The sequence below is a fragment of the Budorcas taxicolor genome, chromosome 2 (assembly GCF_023091745.1).
Source record: "Budorcas taxicolor isolate Tak-1 chromosome 2, Takin1.1, whole genome shotgun sequence".
In the NCBI taxonomy this organism is placed as follows: domain Eukaryota; kingdom Metazoa; phylum Chordata; class Mammalia; order Artiodactyla; family Bovidae; genus Budorcas; species Budorcas taxicolor.
This window is the reverse complement of record NC_068911.1, coordinates 17088082-17111661: the sequence shown is the minus strand read 5'-3', so window position 1 is coordinate 17111661 and position 23580 is coordinate 17088082. Positions and strand designations below refer to the sequence as shown.

Below are 23580 nucleotides of genomic sequence, written 5' to 3'. Positions count from 1 at the left end.
AAGGTTGATGTGCTTGGTCTAGCAGCGGCCTGGATACCAGGAAGGTTCCACGTCGACTGTGCATCAAGGGGCCCCAGGCGTCCGTGATGCCCAAGGCAGCATCATGTTCAATAGCAAATATAGAACACTGTGGCAGGCAGAGAGAGAGGTTTGGATAGGAAGGGAAAGCTTCTCTCCTGCTTTCTAGACAAGAAACCTCACATTCTGTAGCTGGCCCTTGTGTCAAGGACACACACCTCACAAACAGTATGTACTCCAGCTGTGGGCACCGTTGCTGTTGTTACTCAACGGCCCACGATCAGAGGGAAATAGTGCCCAGCAAGAGAAAGCCCCCAGGCTCCCGGGCCAGCCACTGCTGTAAGCAATGGGTGGAAGACAAGCCACGCCCCTTCCTCTCAGCCTCAGTTGCCGCATCTGTGAGCTGGGAGAGCACCAGGCAGGTTTCCCTCTGAAACCTGGGGGACGTGTGGGTGGCAGTCATGGTTGCCGGTCAGGGACTGTAGTGGCTGCTCTGCTAGGAGCCTGGTCGGGCTCATTTTCAGCCTCCATCTCCGAAATGTTCAAAGGGGGGATAGAGCTTCAACCCCTGAGGGATGGGTAACAGGGCACCAGGTTCTCGATGGGGACTTGAACCCAAGCATCAGTAGCATGCATGGCCCGTAACTTCAGGAGGTGGCCGCAGACCCTGATGGTCAGTGCGGGCCCTGGTAGTGGCCTTAGCCCAGTGGAGGCTGCAGATCTGGTGAAAAGGGGAGGTGCCCAGCACTTTGCCTCCGACCCTGTGTCCTGCCTAAGCCCCCATCTCTCTGGAGCCGCTAGGATCGGAGCCATTCTGCCAGATCCACTTAATTAGCCAAGCTCATTAATTCCCACAGGCTTCTCCTCCCCACCTAATTAACTGACTTAATTAGGGCTTGCAGGCCTGGCTCCACCCAGCCTCCCCTCCCTGCTGCAACCCTGCCCACCTCCTCGAGGGCCCTGGCACAGCCCATCCTCTCATCCACTCAGGACTGGGAACCGGTGGGGGCGGGGCTGGGCCCCCCAGCTCTCAGGCCTCCACCCAGTGTCCCTCCTTCTGGTAGGACCAGCCCAGTGCCTCTCCCCGGGCTGCAGCCCAGGACCAAAGGATTGGAAATCGAGAGTGAGAGGTGGGTGGGAAGAGGGATGCAGGTGAGATCAGTGGAATCAGGTGAGAGGAGGCCAGGATGGTGGGGGCTGGAGGGGCTGGGCAGCCAGGTGGTTAGGGGCCTGGACTCCAGAGCCGGCCTGGATTTGAGCCCCAGCTAATGGGTCAGCCTCGGCAACCTCTTCCCTCCCTGCATCTCGGATACAAAATGATCACTCACCCACACAGTAAGTATATTATGAGGTTTAAATGAGTTCATGCTTCAAATCTGGCCAAATGTGTGTTTGTTAAATAAGTAGGAGGGGCTGGAGGAGGGGAGGAGACAGGCAGAAGGGGCCATCCTCAGGGGTCAGGGAGACCCCCCACCCCCAGGCAGGCTCTTGGGTGCAGGCAGTGGACTGGGCCTGGGAACTGCAGGCAGGGGCTGCCAACTGGGAGGGACCCTTGGTCTGTTGTTGTTGTTGTTGCTGTTGTTGTTGAGTCGCCAAGTCATGTCTGACTCTGCGACCCCATGGACTGCAGCGCGCCAGGCCTCTCTGTCCCTCACCATCTCCCGGAGTTTACCCAAGTTCATGTCCATTGAATCGGTGATGCCATCCAACCGTCTCATCCTCTGTTGCCCCTTTCTCCTCCTGCCCTCAATCTAGTGAAACCCTTGGCCTGGGAGAGGTTAACAGGACAAGTAGCAAGAAGGGCACAGGACAGGGTGTCCCATTCCTACTCCAGGGGACGGGAGAGGCTGGCCTTGTTAGCGCAGGATTGCCACGGTCATGCCCCAGTTTCTCCATCTGGGGAAGGTCTAGCCTTCTGCAAGCACCTGGCACACCCTCGATGCTTGATAAATGTCTAGAGACTCATCCCTGATCAGTGAGGTGACACAAAAAGATGCTCAATGGCCTTCACCTCCCTGGGGACCAAAGCAAAGAAAGCAGGCTGAGCAGGCAGCAGGCAGGATGCAGATTAGACTTGAGGTGGGACTTCCGGGGTTGAGGAGTACAAGATCCGGAAGGTGTGAAGGAGAAAAGTGTGTCTAAGCTGCTGAGAGGGCTCAGGGGAGAGATGGGCAGTCATCAAGGATCAGAAGGGAGTAAGATGAGGCCCTGAACACTGGCGTGGCCCTTTACCTACTTAACTCAGAATCTGACATTTATTGGTGTAATTAGTATAGAGATTCCCACCCCCACCCCCCACTAGACTGGAAGCTCCCGAAAGCAAGGATTGTCTGTTTAGCCCACCTTTTTTATCCTGGTACACTTTTACAGTTGTTATTTAGTCACTCGGTCCGACTCTTTTGCGACCCCATAGACTGTAGCCCGCCAAGTTCCTCTGTCCATGGTATTTCCCAGGCAAGAATACTGGAGTGGGTTGCTATTCCCTTCTCCAGGAGACCTTCCAAACCCAGGAACTGAAGCCGGGTCTCCTACATTGCAGGTGGATTCTTTACTCCTGAACCATTGGGGAAGCCCCTTTTATGCAGTAGGTGCCCACGAATAAGTGTGAATGTATGAATGCATGCGTGCATGCAGGAACCCAGAGGTTCCTGATGCTTAGAGGGAAGTGGGCCACGTGGCAGCCCAGGTTTCTACCCTGCATGCTCCTCACATGACCCCAAGAACAATACCCTAAGGAGACAGGAGCTGGAACTCCCAGGCTTCCAAACTCCTGTTCCTGGACACACTGAGCTCCCTCTGAGAATCTCCTCAGACATCCTGGGGTGCTGAGCAAATAGGGATTATGGCAGACAGAGAGGAGAACCTTTCACTTACACCTGCATCCTTAAACACATTAGAAACCCCCATTTACACATAGTTTACACTTGGGGGTGTTAGTGACAGAGACCCAATTCCAACTGACTTCAGCACGAAAGGGACTTTATCAGGTTACAAGACTGAAAAGTCCAGGGACTTCAGGCATGGCTGGATCCAGGGGCTCAAATGATGGCATGTGGCTTCTGATACTCTCCATCTCTTAACTGCTCTCTGCTATGTCGGCTTCTTCCTCTGGGAGGTTCTCCCTGGTGGAAGCCACTCCAGGCTGACATCCCACCCTCCTTCAGTGCAACAGTAAGTTCTGGCACATCAGCCTGGTGTGGATCACAGACCCATCTCAGAAACAATCACTGTGGCCAGGGGGCTGGCATATGCTAACTGATGGGAGCTGGGGTCACAAGCCTAGCCCTAGAGCCGAAGAGGTAAGCCCCACCTTCAGAACCCCTAGTGAGTAGGGAAAGGTATGTCAAGGAATGTGAGTCCCCAAAGGAAAATTGGGGTTCTGTTGGTAAAAATGAGGGACAGGTGATACTGGGTACCAGAATTCCACTCCAGTTGGAATAGGTGAGCATCAAGCCAGCCCCAGGGCCCTGTTCTAAGTGCTCGTTATTTGTGGCAGACATTGTCCTTTCTCTGCCTGTGTCTCCTTGGAATTCATGCATGCTCATGCTTAGTCGTGGCTGACTCTTTGTGACCCCATGGACTGTAGCCCACCGGACTCCTCTGTCTATGGGATTCTCCAGGCAAGAATACTGGCGTGGGTTGCCATTTCCTCCTCCAGGGGATCATCCCAACTCAGGGATCGAACCCAGGTCTCCTGCTTGGCAGGCAGATTCTTTATCACTGTGCCACCTGGGGAGCCTCAGATCTCCTTGGGCCCCTTCCCCACTTCTACTCACGCACATCCTTGCCTCTCTTCCTGAGTACCTTCTCTGTTCCAGTCTGCACCCCGCAACCGGCAGCTCTCACCAATGACTGACACGAGATGGGATATCTTACGTGTTCAGTGTGTGTCCATGTGTGTTCTACACTATCTCTGAGAGCTCTCCAGTAGGTTCACCTCTAGTTGCCCGCAGTGGTAACTTGAGGTGCCTCCCTGCCTCCCTGTCTCTTTTCTCTACCCCTCTACCTGGGATCACCTAACATCAACAACAAAAAAGACTGATCTCAAATTCCTGGTTCAGGGTCTGTTTCTAGGAAACCCAAACTAGGACATCATCAAAGCCAGCCCCCCAGGGATGCATACCAGACCACACTGGCTTCCTTCAGAATGTCTACGTTCCTGAGGCAGGAGCAGAGACTGAATGGGCTCTGAGTAGCCTCTGCTCCAAGGATGCTCCCTGGTCCCCCTGCAGTAAGTGTGACAGGGGAGGGGCAAAGACCTCTCAGATCCTCAGGTCACAACCTCCAGGGAAGCAGCCACATCCAGCCCTAAGGGGCCTGAGTGTCCTGATCTCCTGTGAGCAGTAGGGACTGGTATTGGGGGCCCGGGAGCCAAATGTATTGGGTTGCCCAAGATGTTCACTCGAGCGTTTCTGTAACCCGAAGGAACTTTTTGGCCAACTCGATACTACCCATTCCTACAATCCTCAGAGGTTGAGTTGCTGTTATTCAGTCTCCAGGCTGTTTCTGACTCTTTGCTACCCCCAGGGACTGCAGCATACCAGGCTTCCCTTTCCCTCACCATCTCCTAGAGTGTGCCTGAGTTCATGTCTATTGAGCTGGTGATGCCATCCAACCATCTCATCCTCTGTCACTCTCTTCTGCCTTCAGAGAGCAAGAGATGAGATCATTTCAGATAGCTCTTAGACCTGGCTTTAGAAAACAGAATCCCCCAGTGAAAAAGTTCTTTTTTTCCTCTCTCTTTCTCTCTCTCTCTCTCTCTTTTTTAAACATTTATTTGGCTGCACCAGGTCTTAGCTGCAGAATGTGGGATCTTTAGTTGCAGTATGGGGGATCTAGTTTCCTGACCAGGGATCGAACCCAGGCCCCCAGCACTGGGAGCTCAGAGTCCCAGCCACTGGACCCCCAGGGAAGTCCCTTTCCTCTCTTTTTCCCAGATCCCATTTAAAAGCATTCCCAGTTAGTAATTTTTATTTTGAAAAAAAGAAAAAGAAAACAGAGAAAAGGGTAAACCTGTGCCTATCCATAACTAAAATCAATGGTAACATTTTATTGTATTTGTGTCAGATGTTTTGAACAAAAAAAGACTAAAATATAACAGATAAAAGTGAACTCCCATGATCTGCCCCAACCCCAGTCCCATTTCCTGGATTCCATCCCTAAGGGGCAACCACAGATGTCTTCTCAAATCAGCTGGCATGCTTTCAGCTGCAAGGGACAGAATTCCCTTCAAAGCAGCTCCAAGTACAACTCAGTAGCTCTGCGATGTCATAAAAAGCGGGTTCTTTCCTCTCTGTACTTCCCGTCATCCTTGGCATCCTGCTGGCCACCATCACAGAGTTGTATTTCCACCGGGGAGGTGTGGAGCCCAACAGGACTGTTGCTGAACACCATGTTTCTCACTTCAGAATATATTCTCCAAAAAGGTGATGAGAGATTCAAAGATCCATGGCCTCCAGCTGCCATATGTCCTGGGCTGCCCCGCCGCCTTCTCTCTGATCTATCGTGGGTTCTGGTGGATTCATGGTTTTCTTTATCAGCTACAAATTGACTTGTGTCTCCCAGTGGCCCTGAATGTTCCCACTCCTGGCTGTGAGCAGCTTTGGTGCGCGCATGCTCAGTCGCTAAGTCGTGCCTGACTCTGTGAGACCCCATGGACTGTAGCCCGCCAGGGTCCTCTCACCATGGGACTTCCCAGGCAGGAATACTGGAACACTGGTTGCCATTTACTTCTCCAGGGGATCCTCCCGACCCAGGGACTGAATCTGTGTCTCCTGCATTGGCAGCCGATGCTTTGCCACTGAGTCACCAGGGAGCCCCAGAAGCTTTTGGACCTTTGCCTAAAATGCCGTTGTCTTCAGCATCCTAAGCTTGATCAGCTCTGAGCTACTCAGCCTCCAATGCCACCAGGGTCCCTGATCATGCTGCACCAGCCAGTTGCCACCAGCAAGGTCCTGGACTTGATGGTGGCCATCCAGGAGAGGAGATTGTCTCTGCACAAGCCGATCACAATGCGGATCAACAAGCCAGGAATGTCCTCTCCCTATCATGACGGGGGCCAGACGTGATAAGGAGCACCGCAGAACATAGACCACAAGGGTCACCGTTGTTCCACTGATGGAGACGGTCGATATGGCCAAGACACTGTCCCAACAGAGCCCTTTCAGTACGGCTGGTAGAGTGACCCAAACTCATACAGTCTGAAACACGATATCGTGTCCCACACTGCGGGCAGACTTTATGATCTGAGCCACAAAGACCCTCCTCCTACTACAGGACAAGGATTCTATTTCGATTTCTCTGCTTCCCGCAGTGGTAACAGGAACTTCTGACACATCAATGAATATAAAATGCAGCCAACTGGGGGGAAGGTGCATAAATCATCAGAAATCCTGAAGTTCCTGGTCTCACTTGCCTCCCTGCAAGGAGATCAGCAAGTGACCGCCCGGGAGAATGAGGACATGTCAGCACTGGAGAGGGATATGGGCAAGGAAATCTAAATGGAGATCTCTGTTTTCCAGTGTTTCTTCTGTGTCACTATGGAGGTCACAGTCAAAGTTTACTTTGTGTTCAAATCACCCCCATCAGACTTCCTGGTGGTCCAGTGGTGAAGAATCCATCCCGCAATGCAGGGGACACCGGTTTGATCCCTGGTCCCTGAAGATCTCATATGCTGCGGAGCCACTAAACCTGTGCGCCCTAGAGCCTGTGCTCCATAAGAGAAGCCATTACAATGAGATGCCCCCACTCACCTCAACTAAAGAAAGCCTGAGCGCAACAACGAAGACCCAGTGCAGCCAAAAATAAAATTAAATAAATAAATGAAAACCGCAGCCATCAGGACCTTCTCTTGCAAAGGCAGCATTTGCTGTGGATACAAAACTGTGAGTGGGCCAAGGTGGATTGTCTCTGAATGTCCAACAATGTTTGCAGCATTCAAACAGATGCTCTAGTTCTTCTCTTCAGATACACGGTATTGGTTCAGCCTTCCAAGAAGCGAGCCATGATGGGGTCAGATGTGCAAGGGATTTACAGTACGGGGCAGGGAATGCTTGAGAAGGAACATACAGAAGGAGCCAGAGGAAGCTGGGAGAACCATCGGACTGCAAGACAGCCGATATTTGGCAAAAGGAAAGAAGGAAGGAATAGGGGATAGGAAGAGTCTTCAACTGCAGTGCAAGGTTAAGAAAGCTCCCACAAAGCCAATGGAGAGTCCTTGATCTCAAGGGGCCCATCAGAGAAGCCCTGTGTCTCCCAGGAACTAGATGTTTGAGAGTCCCTGCCGCACTCATTCATTAGCTGGGATGGGCTGGAGGGGATCAAAGGCACCTCCTGTGTGAACTCTGCAGACTCCACGACTGCTGCCCCCAGAGTCAGCAGCCCTGCAGTCAGAGCTCCGGGCGGTGCGTTTTCAGGACTGCCCCATCCCGCCCCTTGTGCCGCATAGCTCTTCCATGGGGGCCGTGAGCCTCTTTTTCCAAGCAGAAACTTTCAAGAGGGAGCATAGTGGAACAAACTATAGCTCCCCTGCCCTCTGCTGCCCTTGACCTGAGGACATAAGTGGTACTCATCTCCCCCACCCCCACCACCACCCATTCTCAATTATCCGAACGCTCAACTGTCACCTGGGAAGATCTTGGTGGGTTACCTGGTGGTGTGACCTTTAGTCCTGAAGGGTCTCAACTCTGGGTTGCATGTAAAATCGCTTCAGTCATGTCCGACTCTATGGACTGTAGCCCGCCAGGCTTCCTCTGTCCGTGGGATTCTCCAGGCAAGAATGTTGGAGTGGGTCACCATGCCCTCCTCTAGGGGATCTTCCTGACCTAGGGATCGAACATGGGTCTCTTACATCTCCTGCACTGGCAGATGGATTCTTTACCACCAGCACCACCTGGGAAGCCCAGGCAGGTTAGGGGCTTCTCTGTGGTCCAGTGGTTAAGAATCCACACTGCAATGCAGCGGACACAGGTTTGATCCCTGGTCCGGGAAGATCCCACATGCTGCAGGGCAACTAAGCCCGTGTGCCACAACTAGAGAAAGCCCACGTGCAGCAACTCAGCACAACCAAAAACAAAAGTTACAAAAAGTTTAAAAAGCCAAACTCTTGGTTAGCATAACCAATAGATCACTCTGATGGCTCACTGCGTTCCACGTGTATATCTTCCTGCTCCCACTTTGTAAAGGCAGCCCTGCTTTTACCTAATTGCTACTAGAATTACCAATTTTAATAATTGGTCAGGGTACTTCTAGTAACTTCTATTAAACAATCAGGGTCGGTGTCTACCACCAGAACAGTGACTTCTCTTCTTACCTGCTGGTCCCACAACACAGAGTTTCCAGAGTGTCCTGGCAGCAACCATAGCTGCTTAAATTTTAATGAGACCCATGCTGTGTCCCCTAGTAAGAGTTTGCCCCCTTTGGGGACCAGGACTTCCAACCCTGCAGAGCTGGGGGGTGGGGAGGCCGATTACCCACAGTGCACTTTGGCAAACTTACTAATCACATGCACTCAGTTGCGTCCAATTCTTTGCAACCCCAAGGACTGTAGCCTGCCAGACTCCTCTGCCCATAGAATTTTTCAGGCAAGAATACTGGAGCAGGTTGCCATTTCCTACTCCAGGGGGTCTTCCTGATCCAGGGATCGAACCCATGTCTCTTATGTGTCCTGCATTGGCAGGTGGGTTCTTTACCAACCACCTGGAAAACCCACTAATCACAGTGGTAGGAATCAAATCCCCAGTTGAAGAATCAGGGATGGCTTCTGCTGAAAGTGGCCTTGAACAGCACTACCCTTGATAACCATGGCTGGGAAAATTTAAATTCCACCTCTGCCCTTCTCTAGGCCTCAGTTTCCTCATCTGCAGAAAGAGGAAGTACTCTCTAAAAGCTAATGTTCTGGGACTCAGGTGTTAGACTCAGGAAGATATTCCCTTCCCCCTTCCTCCCTCTCTAGTCTCCCTCTACGAGCTGCCCAGTAACTCAGACCCCTCCATTCATTTGATTTTGGCAATAAGGCCGCAGGTGGAAAGGATTAGAACACAGTTAGGATGAAATCTGAAACACTGGCAGGACAGGGAGGAGAGAGGAAAAACAGACACAGAGGAGACATCTTCAATCCCCACGCCCCCCAACCACACAGCGTGTGGGGTCATCTTAGTTCCCTGCCTGGGGATCGAATCAGTGCCCCTGCAGTGGGAGCGTGACGTCCTAACCACTGGGACACCAGGGAAATCCCCACAGAGGAGGTAGCTTGGAGGAAAGCTGTTTGTAGTACAAGGAAGAGAAGATGTTCTAGACAGAGGAGACAGAAAAACAGAGAGGGGTTCTAAGACATTCTAGGAACACCAGCTGAGGTCAAGGCCAAATGGAGAAGAGGCAAAAGTAGGAGACTCAAAAGGCTGAGGGCTTTGAATGCCAGGATAAGGTTAGATTTTTTCGGAGGTGGTGGTTGTACAATTGCTAAGTCGTGTCTGACTCTTTGCAGCCCCAAAGACTACAGCACACCAGGCTTCCCTGTCCTTCACTATCTCCCAGGGTTTGCTCAAACTCATGTCCATTGAGTCTGTGACGCTCTCTAATCATCTCGTCCTTTGCTGCCCCCTTCTCCTTTAGCCCTTAATCTTTCCCAGCATCAGGGTCTTTTCCAATGAATTGTCTCTTTGCCTAGGTATTGGAGCTTCAGCTTCAGCATCAGTTCTTCCAAAGATTATTCGAGGTTGATTTCCTTTAGGGTTGACTGGTTTGACCTCCTCCAAGTCCAAAGGACTCTCAAGCGTCTTCTCCAGCATCACAATTCGAAAGTATTTTCAGAGGTAACAGGAAGTTACTGGTAATTTTATGTAGGGGACTAACCCAATCTACTATGTACTTTATGGAGCTGATGGTCACATAGACTTGGATTCTTTTTTAAAAGTTTCGATAGAAGCTGGAGGGAGACAAGATAGAAAGTAAGGCAATATTCTTCCCGGCAGAAGTTTGATGGCCCTGGGCCAGATTTGGTCCCAAAGAATGTTTGGTGGCTCAGTGGTAAAGAACCCATCTGCCAATTCAGGAGCCCAGAGTTCGATCCCTGGGTCGGGAAGATTCCTTGGAGATGGAAATGGCAATCCACTCCAGTATTCTTGCCTGGGAAATCCCATGGACAGAGTAGCCCTGTGGGCTATAGTCCGCAGGGTCACAAAGAGTCAGACACGACTTAGCAACTAAAATACCAGTGTTTCATTTGACCCATTCAGTATTTCTGAATTTGGGAAATTCGTCTCAAACATTTAAAAGTTGGACAATTGGGGAATTCCCTGGTGGTCTAGTGGTTAGGACTCCACACTCCCACTGCTGAGGGCCTGGGTTCAATCCCTGGGTGGGAAAATAAAATCCCACAAGTTGTGTGGCATGGCCAAAATTGTATTTTAGAATATGGATTCCCTGCTTGAAAAATCATCTGTCCATGTCACAGGGCCCATGATACTTCAGTTTGCTTCATCGCCACCATTCCCTATGTTGTCACACCTGAACCTAGTCAGTTTGCAATCAATGGCTCTCAAACTTCTAGAAATGGGGAATTCCCTGGCAGACTAGTAATTAGGAGGGTTCAATCCCTGGTCAGAAAATTAACATCCCACAAGCTGTGTGGCACAGCCAGAAACAAACTCAAGCTTCTAGAAGAACAGAGAGGTGTGGTTGGAAAGAGTGTGCTGGGTGGACAAACAGGAAAGGTGCAGAGGTTTTCTCCTTAGGGAAACAGTGTGGGTGAGGCTGCATGGATGAGGCTGAGAAAGAAAGGAAAATAGAGGCTAGGAGGGTGAGCTGTTCCCGTCTCATCTCCATCCTCATTCACCCCGCTTCCTTCCAGGTCATCAATTTCCAGTTACCAGACAGTGGTCCTTCATACCTGGGTAGTGCCTTTGCACATGCTGCTGCCTGGAATCCCCTTCCCTCCCTTCTATCTGGTGAACTCTGTGAATCCCAGCTGCATCTCATGACTGGCTACTGCCTGTTTACAATAGGGGTCGAAAACGCAGCCTGGGCTGACTTGACCCTGAAATTCCCAGTTTACAACCTCTTTCCTAAGTAGGATTTCCTGAGTTAGTTCTCTGAGGTCCTCCTCGGATGGATGGATGGATGGATGGATGGACGGATTGATGAATTTATATCGGATTGCAGAGCTTAGATGTTTCCCTCCTTGAAAAAGACACAGGCTCCGCCCCACAACAGACTGGGACAGTCTGAGACAGTCTGGTCCCGCAGGGGCCTGGAGGGTGGACCAGGTGACCCTCTCAGACTCCCCCGAGTCTTCTCTAACCTCATTCTCGCCCCCTTGTGGGCTCTGACCTAGAAAAGACGGGGATGAAGGAGAGAGAAGCCGCCCACGGGCGCTAGGACCCAGCGCGGCCGGAAGGCGGGGTGGGGGCGCCGCGCGCCACTCCCTCCGCGCGGGGAAAATCTGCGCCCCGCGGCGCGCGGCAGGAGGGCGCGGCGGGAGGGCGAGCGCGCGCCGGGGATAGTGCGCGTGCGCGAGGGCGCGCGCCGAGCGGGGCGGACAAAGGGGCGGGCGGTGGCGCGCGAGCCGGAGGGCGGAGCCGCGGGCTAGGCGGGCAGGTGCGCGCAGGCCGGAGGGCGGAGCCGCGATGCCGCGATGGAGCGCTGCCCGGGCGGGCGCCGGGGCCGGGGCCCGAGCACCGGGCGGAGCGCGAGCCGGAGCCACAGCCGGAGCCCGGACCAGGCCGGGGTCCGGGACCGCAGGGCCGGGCTGCTCGTAGCGGCGGCGACGGAGCCCCCCAGCGGCTGAGGGGCTTCCTCCCAGCTCCTGCCGGTGGCCGGGACTCAGCAAGCCCCCGCAGCCGGGGAGCGCGGGGATCCCCCACCACCACATCCAGGACCCAGAGACCTTTAGGAAAGCGAGTGGCCCCCCAGATCCAACAGAGATCGACTCCCCACCCGGGGAAAGCGGAGACTACCTCCGTATTCAGAAGACAGCGACCTCCCTGCGGTTCCGCGGACTCCCCCTCTTCAGTCTGGGCCCCCACAAGACCTAGAACGCAGTGACCCCCTGTCCGGGATTGTGGGGACCCCTTCTCAAGATCCTGGCCATTACAACTCCACACCTCAAGACACGAAGATCCAGCTCAGAACGCCCCTAGATCAGGGATCTTAGATCCCCCGATTCCGGCGCACAGAAACCCCAAATCTAGGGACCCGAGGACAGCAAGAGCTATCCCTCACCAGCAAGAGGCTTCGGGGACCCCCACTGAAAGCTCCAGGACCAGGGCGACTGAGCCCCTCGCGGCCCCTTTCTCATCCCGGCCCATGATCGCGGCGCCCTGAGCCCCCCGGGCCGGGCTGACGACGGAAACCGAGACGGCGCCCAGGCCCCCTGCCGCGGCGTCCCCGCGGCCCCAACTCAGGTAAGCCGGGCCCAGGTGAGGGGCAGCAGGTGAGTGGACTCCGAGGTCCCTAGCCCTGCAGGTGGGGAAGGAAGCATGGGGTGCGCACGGCCCCCTCCCCAGCGTCGCCATGGAGCCGAGGCTGAAGGACGTCTCTTTGTGTCTCGCTTGGAGGAGCCGCCCCCTCCTCCTCTCCCTTCCCCCACCCCCCACCCTATCCCTGGGGTTCGGGCACAGCTCCCCAGACCGCGGGGGAGTGGTGGCAGAGACCCTTCGGCCGCGAAGAAGGGAGAAGAGGGTGGGGAGTCCACCCCCAAAATCGCGAGCCTGGAGCTGTTGGGACCCTTGGTCCTTGGAGGATATACACCCCTCCTCCCAAGGCCAGGTTGAGTTCTCAAGTGAAGTCCTCTCCTGGGAAGAGAAGATTTGGGGTGTCCACAGGTGAGGGGGCCTGCAGTGGGTGGCCCTAGGGTGATGGCTGGGGCTTTGGGTGTGTGTCTTTGTCTGTGAAAGTCAAGGAAGGGGTGTGTTTGAGAGAATGAGTGGGATCTCCTTCTTTTCTCCATGATCCCATTGCACCCCCCCCCCCACCCAAACTACAGGGGGCGTGGGGGGATCTTCACCCAGGCCATACTTTGTGCTCCCTGCAGGACAAGGAGGAGGGGACAAGCCCTTTCTAAAGTGAGGCTCTGGTTTCTGGGGAGGGGAAGAAGTCTGGATCAAGGAGCCATTTCAGGTCAGGGCACTTTTCTGTCCCCATTTGCCCCAGGGGCAGCAAAGCCAAGGCTCTCCCTTGTCCTCCTGACCTCCGGGACACCCAGGGCCAAACCTCAGGTGGGGTCAGTGTGTCCTGGACAACCAAGGAACCATTCTAGGTTCCGGCTTCAGCTTTACAGGTGGTGTACAAAGTAGCATCCCCGCCCGGCCATCAGTGAAGTCCTGAACCCCAGCCCCTGCAGCTCATGGGAGGATGAGAGGCCCAGGGGATGTTTTATCCTTGAATTCTGGATCAGAGGTCCTGAGAAGGGACGGGACTGTGCAAGGGAACACACGGAGCCACTGGGGTGTCCACCAGCCTCCTCTCTCAGCCCTCTGCATGCGAAGAGTGATGCTGAAGAAGGTACGACTCTGGGTACAGGTAGCCCCACCAGGAGTTCCTTTGTTCACTGGTTCATTCAACAAACCTTTTAGCTAGTGTTCTGTGAGGTACCAGGTACTGGAGTCAAGGTCCTTTTTCCCACTTCATCCCCTTTCGTGATCTTTCCTATTCATCACGTCCCCTTGCTGTTCTCAATTTGCCCGTACTTGGTTGGACCAGTTGAGGTGGGTCTGGTCAGTTCTGATCCCACACCTGAAGCATCTGAGCCTGGGTAGCAGATTCCTCTTCTCCCCACTTCCCAGTACCAAGTGCCCCCACCCCTACGTGCTACTGGTGTTGACTTAAAGGGTGCGATGTGGTCAGCAGGAGAAGAGGCTTGGGGGCTCCAGGTCAGACCCCTGGCGGCCCCGCCTTCAAATTCAAGGACATTTGAGACAGCCCCCAGCCTCAGCTCAGGCTGTGGGGGAGCCAATTGCCCTGAAGACTGGGTGACCTTGGGCAAGCATGTGGCATCTCCCAGAGAGAACGACAGCAAGCCACTCCCTCTGCAGCTGGCAGGGTGGATGTGGATCGCACCTGGGCCCGCAGAAGTATCCAGGTGTGCCCTCTCCATCTCTAAAGGAGCTCCTCTTCCCCCACTGGGTTCCCAAGAGCCCAGGGCCTTGTCAGACAACTCACCGGCAAAGGAGTGGAGTCGGTGGCTAAATGAATGGAGATTTGAGTCACTGTGACTAGGGAAAACCACCAAGAGACCAGAGGGAGACAGAGAGTAAGCTCTTCCCTCCAGGCTCACCTGCGATGGCTCCCCATTGAGTCTGGAATGAGCCCTCTGCAGTGTGACCTGAAACCACCTCCCAAGCATCACCTCCTGTTCATTCCTCACTCTCCATCCTCTACTTCGGGCTCATCTCTGTCCCCCAGCTCCTTCCTTCCACCACGTGTTGTTTCCCCCGACCTGAAAAGCCCCACTGCAGGATGGCTCATGGGCAGCGCTCTGTCTCCACCCTCCCCTTTTGCTCTGACCTGGGCTGGCACAGAATGGAGAGCAGAGCTGGGCTGGGTGACGGTTGGTGGCTGTGAGAGTGTATCTCCACCTCCAGACTCCGAACTCCAGGAGACAGGACCAGGTCTGTCCCCCACTCCCCGCAGCGTCGGCTTTGCCTAACCCAGAGCCCAGCATGTTGTACAGCACATGTTGTCAAACACAACTTCTCGACACATTTTGTTGATCCAAACAGTGTTTCTCTCCTGTTTGTTGCCAATGCTAAACAAACACGCAGTGTCACATACAAATATTGATTTGGGGGTCCTCTTGAAAAATCAGATGCTGTGACAAGCCCGACCAGAGCTGAAGAATGATGACCTCCTTTAGGCAAGCTGTCATCATCTAGCTGGCCCCAGGCCCCACCTGGCCTGTTCACTCATTTACATGACCTGCTGGTCCCTCCTGTAGCATCTAGCTTTGCAGGCCTAAGGTAGAGGCCGGAAAATGTTTGCTCAGCGGGTGACCTTTGTCTCTGTATATCTGTGCACTCAGGCCTTCCCTGCCTCCCGCGTGGCCAGGTTAGAACAACCACAGAGCAGCAGCTCTCCAAGGTCTTTTAGGCCTAGAGATGAAGTGAGCCTGAATTCCTCCATTAGCCAGAAGCATCTCTACCCTGGTCTCACTTTACACTCTGTTCCCCATCTTATGCCCCTTCCCCTCTTCTAGAAGGATTCAGCCAGCAAAATCCTGTTTTAACTGTCCCACATGCCCCGGGAGCAAAAGTCCCAGGCGCTAGACCAAGGTCTTGCTGAGGCCTCGTGGGGGAGGACTGCCCTCCAGGCCTCAGTTTCCCCATGTGTCAGGGAGGAATTGGACTAGAGGTTCTGTCAGCTGTAATCTTCCTCCTTGTTCTAACACTCTAGGACTGAATCTAAAGTGCTCTAAGTTTTGGTCAGGCAGAAGAGGTGGGGGGGTCTCAAAGTCATGCAAAAATATTAACCTACCATAAACACTGAGAAAACCAAGGGGTGATACTAAGTAGCTGCACAGGGGTCAGGAATCAGTAGTGGGCCCCAGGCACAGGGCATGTCCCTAGAAGGGGGTGTGCTGTCTTCCTGGATAAAGGTCAACAGCATCCTGAGGCCAAAGGAATCAGCAGAGCTCTGTAGTTGAGCTCTGGACTTCTGGGGTTTGAATCGCCACTGTGTGACCTCGGGCAAGTCACTTAACCTCTCTGAGCTTCATTTTACTTATGTGGAAAACAAGGATAATACCTACCTCAGGGTCAGCAGGGGGATTAAGTGAACTAAAGCATGAAAAGGGCTTTGGACAGGATCTGCCAGATGGCATTACCACCAAGGGTTACTCATCCACTTGCCAATGCCCTTTCCAATAGGAGCCAGTTGTGCTCAGAAACTATTCTTGATTTTCCTACTGGGGAAGCCAGAGGGCTTTTCCCCTCAGGAAAGGGGAGGTGGGTGTTTGAGCAGTTCTGTGTGGTGCTTAATGACATGCCCCTGCTACGGGTGGGGGTAGGGTGAAAGTCAAGCCTGAGGGGTGGGATCTATGTTAGCTGTAGCTGAGGTCCTCTTCCTGACCAGAGCTGCTTTCCAGGTGAGGTACTTGCCAGGCTTGTGTCCCCAGACTTCCTGTCCAGGCAGATGGGCCTCTGGCCAGAGCCAGACCAGCATCTCCAACAGATGTGTTCTGCTCCAGGCTTCCCCCTCCCTCCCCGACTTCCTTAGTCCCTCTTTGGTCTCAGAAAGCTGTGGCATAAAGTCTGGTGGGGCCCTAAGAGCACCTCTCCTCTCCTGTCCCTCTCCCCATCCTCCTCTCCCCCCACCACATAGCTTGGCCACAGCCTGAGAGGGGACAGGTCTAGACTCCCAGCTCGGCCCCGATTCGGGGAGCCATGTAATATCAGGGTTCAGGGAAGCATCTTTTAGTGTCAAGTGTCCCACGCCGGTCTCTGGACATCCCCTCTCCCATAGCACGAAGAACAGCACCTCATTAACCCAGTGTGGGGATTTAAGTCCAGCCCTGTGAACTCCCAAAGGTTCGTGTGAAACATCAGACCTGCCTCTACCCCTCTCCAGCTGTGTGACCTTGGATGAGGCAGTCTCCTCCATCCTCAATTTCTTCTGATGAAGAATGGGAATAGTACGAGCTCCTTCCTAGTGTGGGGAGGTTTACATGGTCGAGCACTTATAATGGCACCTGCTACTTAAGTATTTGCTCGTGACTTCTGCCACTGGCTGCAGGGTCCGCGGTCAGTGGGTCCAGCCACTGTGACTCCCTTCCTTGTGACCTTAGCCAGTCCTGGGAGAGGCAGAGAATGTTCCAGCTGCCTCTGCATGTTGGGATGACCCTGAGGGGCAGGGATGGGGACTGGATAGTGGACAGGATAGAGCCTCCTCCTGGTCAGGCCCTGTAGAGGCTGTACCGATCCCCACCCCAGGATAGCTCCTCATCTGATGGGCCCGCAACATAGCAAGAAGGTGTCTTGCTCTCTCGAACTGGGGGCCCACAGTCCTAAGGCAGATGAGATCATCCCACTCTGAGAGCTCAGGTACCTGCCAGCCCTGATCCTACATGTCTCCAGGAAGTGCAGCAGGACCCGCAGTTAACAGGGTTAGTGGCCAAAAGCACAACTTCTCGACCCGCTGTGTGACCTTGGGCAAGGTGCTTAGCTTCTCTGTGCCTCAGATCCCTCAGCTACAAAAAAAGGGGATGAGACTAGTCCCTGACTTGTAGCGTCATAGTGAAGACTCAGTGATGAAGCTGTGTAAAGTGCTGTGAATGGCACCAAGTACCCTCTTTGCTTTGCTGTTAATATCAGCCCCCTGAAGCCCTGAGCAGAAGGGGAATGTTAGCCCCATTTTACAGGTGGGGGGACAAAAAAAAGAGGATTGGGCTAAAGGTCTTTACTCAAGTGTCCATATCTAGGATTCAGAGAGGATTCTATCCATCCTTCCATCATTCACACACAGCCCACAGGGCATGGCCAGACAGAAGGAACCGGCAGACACTAGCTTGGGCTCTGGCCGTGTTCCTGGACATACTGCCCTCACACCTCACCTGGGGCCACGGCAGCTGAGAGCTGCAGCACCAAGGAATCTTCGAAGGAAGCCTGAAAGGCTCCCCACTCCTTCTTCTCTCGGCCCCTCCAAGGACAGTGGTGGGATGCTGCTGGCCTGAAGGGGTCTCTGAGTGCAGCAGGGTTAGGTTCCTGCTGTCTCTTGGCCTCTTGGGGCCTGGAACATGGGCTGGCTTCAGGAAAGGTTTGCTCAGGTCCAGAGACTGGCACGCATCTTACTCGGAGTGAAAGGCAGGTCCTCACTGCGGCCTCCGAGGCCCTGTCCACTGCCCCTCACCCCTTACCTCTGCCCTCCCCTCTGGCCCTTGTCCCTTACCCACTACTTCAAGCCATGCCGGCCTCCTCACAGTTCCCTGAGCGCACCAAGCACAGCACATGCCTCTGCCAGGAGGACTCTTCCCCTACAAGATCCACAGTCTCCATAGGACTTGCCTGGGTGTCCAGTGGCTAAGATTCCAAGCTTCCAGTGTAAGGGGCCCAGGTTTGATCCCTGGTCAGGGAACTAGATCCCACAGGCTGCAACTAAAGACCCCGTGTGCTACAACTAAGACCCAGTGGAGCCAAATAAATAAATATTAAAAAAGACTCACAGGCCTACAGTTCTCCATGTGCTTACACCCTTCTCAGTAGGGCCTTTCCTGACCCCCTCGTCCCCTGTCCTTCTACAGTTCCATTCCCCACCCCCAGCATTTCTTTGCCTCTCCCTGCTTTGTTTTTTTGTTTAGAACATCCTCTTTAAAAAAAAAAAGAACATCCTCTTACTTATCTTTATCATTGTCTGTCTCCAAATAAGAATGTAACGTCCTTGAGGACAGGGCTGTTCATCTGGTTCATGAATGTATTCCACCTCCAAGCACATAGTAGGTGCTCAGCAAACATCTACTGAATGTTCTGGAGCCAGGCAGAGCTCTGTAAGCCTTGCCCTAACTGCGTGCCACTGGACACGTCACTTAGCTGCCCCTTCTCTGAGTCTCAAGTCTCCTGCGCAGTGAGGGATATAATGGGAACAGCAAGAGCAGCTTCTCCTAAAATGGTTGTGAAGTATGAATGAGTCAATATGTCTAAAGTACTTTAGGTGGTTCATAAATGTCAGCTATTATTAATAACACTTTAACCCAGACCACTATTAACCCTATTTCCTGACAAGGAAATGGATGCACAGAGAAAGCAAGTGGCTCACCCAAGTGACTTCTTCATGGCAGGATGTGGTGGTGACCTGGTTCCACCCAGGGGGGACTGAAACTGGGCTCCAGGCTCCCAAGCTAGGCTGCATCTCCCCTTCCATCCCTCGCTAGGGGTCAGGGCAGGGGGCCGCAGAGAGGGCTGGGGAAGGGCTCAGCTCTGCAGGGAGCCTCCTGCTCACCCACCCAGTGACTGCCCCCTTCCACTGGTGGCCGATCAGCCAAGGATCCTGAGGGCCAGGCTGCCCGCATCACCCAGCAACAAGGCTCATGCCTCCTCCCGCACCCATAGGGGCTGCCACAGGCAGGTTAGGAACAAGGAGGCCCAGGGCTCCCACCTCCCCTCAGGGCCTGGCTAGAACGCCTATCCCAGCTCTGGGCACCAGCTGCAGGCAGGCGTAGCACAGACTATTAATAACCACCAAGGCTGTGCCCTGGGGAAGGGGCAGACTGCGCCAGCTGGGCAGGAGGCTGAGGCAAAGGCTGGAGCCAGAAGCAACCTGGCAGCACAGGGAACCCCAGGCCACCCCTGGTGGGGAGGGCAGCGGGGAGCAGGTCGTTGGCAGCCTCTGCTGCTTGATCTCGGGTCAGTCTCAGCTCTCCGTCTCAGTCTCCTCACCTGGGAGATGTGTGGCGGGGGAGGAGGGGCGCTACATGATCTCCAAGGTCCCTCCTGGCTCAGGCAGGTCTAGGGGGTGAGATTTAGCAGAGCTAGCATGGCCCCCATGTCCAGCCTAGAAAACCAAGACACTCAAGACGGTACAGCGTCTTCAGGGTCCAGGATGGAACCAAGGTCTCAGTCCCCTCCGTGCAGCAAATTCTTACCAAGCATCTGCTCTGTGCCAAGCACTGTAGGAAGTGCCCCTTTAACTCTCACAGAAGCCGATCACGTTAAATGGGCATTCTCATCCCATTTTACTGATGGACAAACTGAGGCTTAGTCAGGCTTAGGCAGGGGATAGAGCCAGAATATGCACCACGAGGGGAAGATGAAAAGATCTGAGAATATTCTCCTCTTCCTCTTGAGCCAGAACGGAGTGTTTGGTGGAGTCTGTTATTTGTGTCAAAGGACCAATGAGAGGGAGAGGACTTCCCTGGCCTCTCTTACGGGCTTCTCGGGGCCCTGACATCGTATGCAGAAGTGTGTAGGTGGTGGCTGGGGACATTTTTCAGGGTAAAGAGAACTGAGACTTTGGTGACCCATGAAGGAACATGAAATAGCTCATATCCTAGATTGGAAACTTGTGCAGATAAGGGTCTCAGGGCAGGGCTGCACAAGGTTCCCTGGGCATGAGCAGCAAAGGCCAGAGCTTTCCCAGGCAATTCACACTTCTCTTTTTGGGGTGAGAGGACCCAGCTCTGGACCACCTTCCCCGCCCCCGCCTCACTTGCAGTGGATGGGAGAGCCCACGTGTGAACTGACTTCTACCCTGGGGTAAAAACCAGGAGGGTCAGGGACACCCTTCTGAGAAGGTGTTCAGTGGCAGAGAACCGGACTGGGGCACTGGCCATGGGGGAGGAGGGGGGTGGGCTCCCCTCGGGGGTGAGTGTCAGGGGGGTTCCCAGCTCCCCCACCTTCCTGAGCCTGGGCCAGCTCCATGTGGTGATTCAGGGCAACCAAGCTGGGCCACTCCTCCCCACCAGGCCCCTCTCTGGGGATGCCCACCCCAGGGTGCTGAGCCTGGGTGAGTGGGCACCATCTCCCCTCACACTCTTCCCTTGGGATTGTCTGACCCCCCTATCCATGCCTGGTTCCTTATATCCCCCTAGATCCAACAGGACTGTACCCAGTGAAAATTTAATTCTCACCCTGCTCCTGGTCATTCAGTTCCCACTTCTTTCCCCAGACATTCATTCATTCATTCACCAAAATTTATTAAGTTTTATACTATATGCCAAGCACTGTGCTAGCTGGGATTACAGCAGTGAACGAGACCAGCCTGACAGAGTCCCTGCCCTCCTGATGTTTACATTCTCGTGGGAAAGAGAGACATCCACAATAGACATTATGTTAGACAGGGCTACACTCTGCTGGGGGAGAAAGTAAAACAGGGAAAGGGGAGTGCGGTAGGATAGCGCTAGCTGAGAAGGTGCTGTTGGAACAGAACTTGGAGGAAATGAGCCACGTGGATGTCTGGGGGCAGAGGGAACAGCTCCCGGGTGGGGAGCTGGCGTGTTCAGGGAACAGCAGGGAGACCAGTGTGTCTGGAGCAGCAGGAGGGACGAGACAGGTCAGAGGGGTAAATCAAGGGCTGTCGTAAGGACTTGGACTGAGATTGGGAGCCCCTGGAGGGTGATGCGCCGGGGAGTGATGTGGTCTGATTGGTGTTTGATGGGCTCCCTGGCTGCTGTGTCAGGAGAGGTTGAGGGGGGTAGGGAACAGTAGCTGAGCCCTGATGATGGCTCAGAACAGTGGGAGTGAGTGCTGAGGATGGTCAAGCACCTTCATTAGTGTCTGGTTGCATCCAGAGTTACTTTATGCAAATACAAGCAAATAAGAAACCTATTCCTGTTTCCCCCCTCACTTCAAAATAACGTACTAAACAAAGTGATATGGAGGCCCAGAGAGAGCCAGGAAGCGGGTGGCAGCTGCTGTGTCCCACAGCCCTCTCCTGATGACTGGGGTGGGCCAGTGGCACAGCCCCCTGGGGGACATCAGGCTCTGTATAGAAATCCCAGGTGCACTCATCCTTTAACCTGGCAACCCACTTCTAGAATCGATCCTATAGACACACCTGCCAACTGCCCCAGGACTTATGTACAAGGCTGCTCATTGTTTGTGGCAGCAAAAGGTTGAATGTACACAGTCAACATCTATCAGTTGGTTAAATAAATGGCAGTGTCTATATCCATGGGCTTCCCAGGTGAATCAGTGGTTAAAAAATCCACCTGCAATGCAGGAGACGTGGGTTTGATTCCTGGGTCAGGGAGATCCCGTGGAGAAGGAAATGGCTACCCACTCCAATATTCTTGGCTAGGAAATCTCGTGGACAGAGGAGCCTGGCGGGCTACAGTCAATGGGGTCGCATTAGAGTTGGACATGACTTAACAACTAAACAACAGCAACAACCTATATTCAGACAAACCTTTTCATGCCCTGGGGGCCTTGGTCTGTCAGCAGTTCCTCTGTCCTGCAGTCCAGCCTCCTTGGACCTCCCCTAGCCTTGCATTTAATGCCAGCCCGGGTGCTGTCCACACCTGTGGTGTTGAAGATAATGGAGCTGGGGGGAGGTCTGGGCTGCAAACCAGAGACCAAAGATAGGAAAAGGGAGACAGAGCAGGAAGCATTCAAGGTTCAATTCCCAGCTCTTCCTCTTACCAGCTAGGTGACCTTGGGCAAACTGCTTAACCCCTATGAACCTCAGGATCCTTATTTGTAAAATGGGGTTGCTGTGAAGATTGAATGGCAGCAGCAATGTAAAGCATTGGCAATTGAGAAAATAAATAGTCATTTTGACTATTAATGTATCATTTTAGAGGCTGTAATGCATAGTGGAGAAGCGTTTGGACACTGCAGTGATAATGCCTAGATTGGAATCCTGGCCCCACCACTTACTGGATGGATGGTCTTGATCAAGTGACATGACTTGCTCTATGCTTCAGTGTCCTTGTCTGTAAACTGGAGTGAATAATAGAGTAGATGAGTTCATTTACATGAGGGACTTGGCACAGGACAGGGGTTCCTTAAGTGTTAGCTGTTGCTGTCAACTTCCTCTCCCTTGTATGCAGCATTCTGATCGTGGCACCCCAGCCTCTCTGTTCACAGTGACCAGTGTCGCTCACCGCCACTCCCATCTCTGCTGTGTTTGGGGCTGGGGGTTGTTATAGGGAGATAGCACCTTGTCCTGCAGACGCCCTGGCTTCTAGTCCAGCCCTGCCACTGACTGTGTGATTTTTGAGCAAATCGTTGTTCTCTTCTGGCCATCAGTCTCTGCACCTGTAAAATGGGGCTAATGATATCTCATGCAGACCCCTGAGAAAATAGCTATGTGCCTGCAGGGTCACATTCAGGAAAGCCAAGATATAAAAAGTTACAGCTTCCCAAACACGTAAAGAATTATTCACCCAGCATTTGTCACACCCTGGCTAAGAGCTAGGAATAGCAAGATGATTAAGGCATGGGGCTTGCTTTCAAGGAGCTCTTGGGTTTCTTGGTAGATTGTCACTCCTCTTCAAGGCCCATTCGGGTGTCACCTCCTCCAGGAAGGCACCCTGATCCCCACTGCCAGTGTCCTTCTTGGAAATGGCAGAGCACTGATCATGGCCTTCCTGGCCTTATGATTATCTGAGTCCTTCTTTGCTTTGCCTCCTTGATTTGTAGGCTCATACCCTCTATCTAAGCTACTCACCCAGTGCCAGTACCCAGCACAGTGCCTGGGCTTGAACAGATGTACTTGTCTGGAGGCTTTAGTCTGTAAGCTACATAAATTCAACTCAAATTGGCTTAAGCTGAAAGGAAATGTATTGATTCAGGAAACAAACTTTCAGGAGTATGACTGACTTTAGGCATATCTGGAACCAGATCCTCAGAGTCATCAGAAATCTCTCCATCTTTCAGCGCTGCTTATCTCTTTGTTGCTTCTTTCTCAGGCTACCCTCATGCTGGCCAAGCCAGCCCCCAGCAGCTCCAGGCCTGTGTTCTCCAGCTTTGTAGGCCAGGGGTCAGAGGTATCTCTTTTCTCAAAACTTAAGCAAGAGTCCTAAAGTGAGATCTCAGTGGGTCACCTTGGAGCACATGTTCATCTTAGAACCTGCCAGAGTGACCTTGCAGATGGGAGGCACCCCGTGGTTGACTGGCCCTGGACCAGCTCTGCGCTGAG

The 23580-nt window shown here is 53.5% G+C and overlaps 1 protein-coding gene across 5 annotated transcripts in view; it reads left to right on the top strand.

Annotated features, from left to right (window-relative positions):
- SBK1 (SH3 domain binding kinase 1) overlaps positions 1 to 23580 on the top strand; it is a 53416-nt gene that overhangs the window by 15290 nt on the left and 14546 nt on the right. Inside the window, exon 1 of one of the 5 annotated variants that reach the window (XM_052655430.1) lies at positions 6892 to 6902. The exons of 3 other annotated variants lie outside the window; for them this stretch is intronic. The gene's annotated coding sequence lies outside the window, so the exon portion shown is untranslated. Of the gene's footprint in view, positions 1 to 6891; positions 6903 to 11920; positions 12420 to 23580 lie in introns of those variants that run through there. One more of the 5 variants, XM_052655413.1, reaches the window with a different exon arrangement.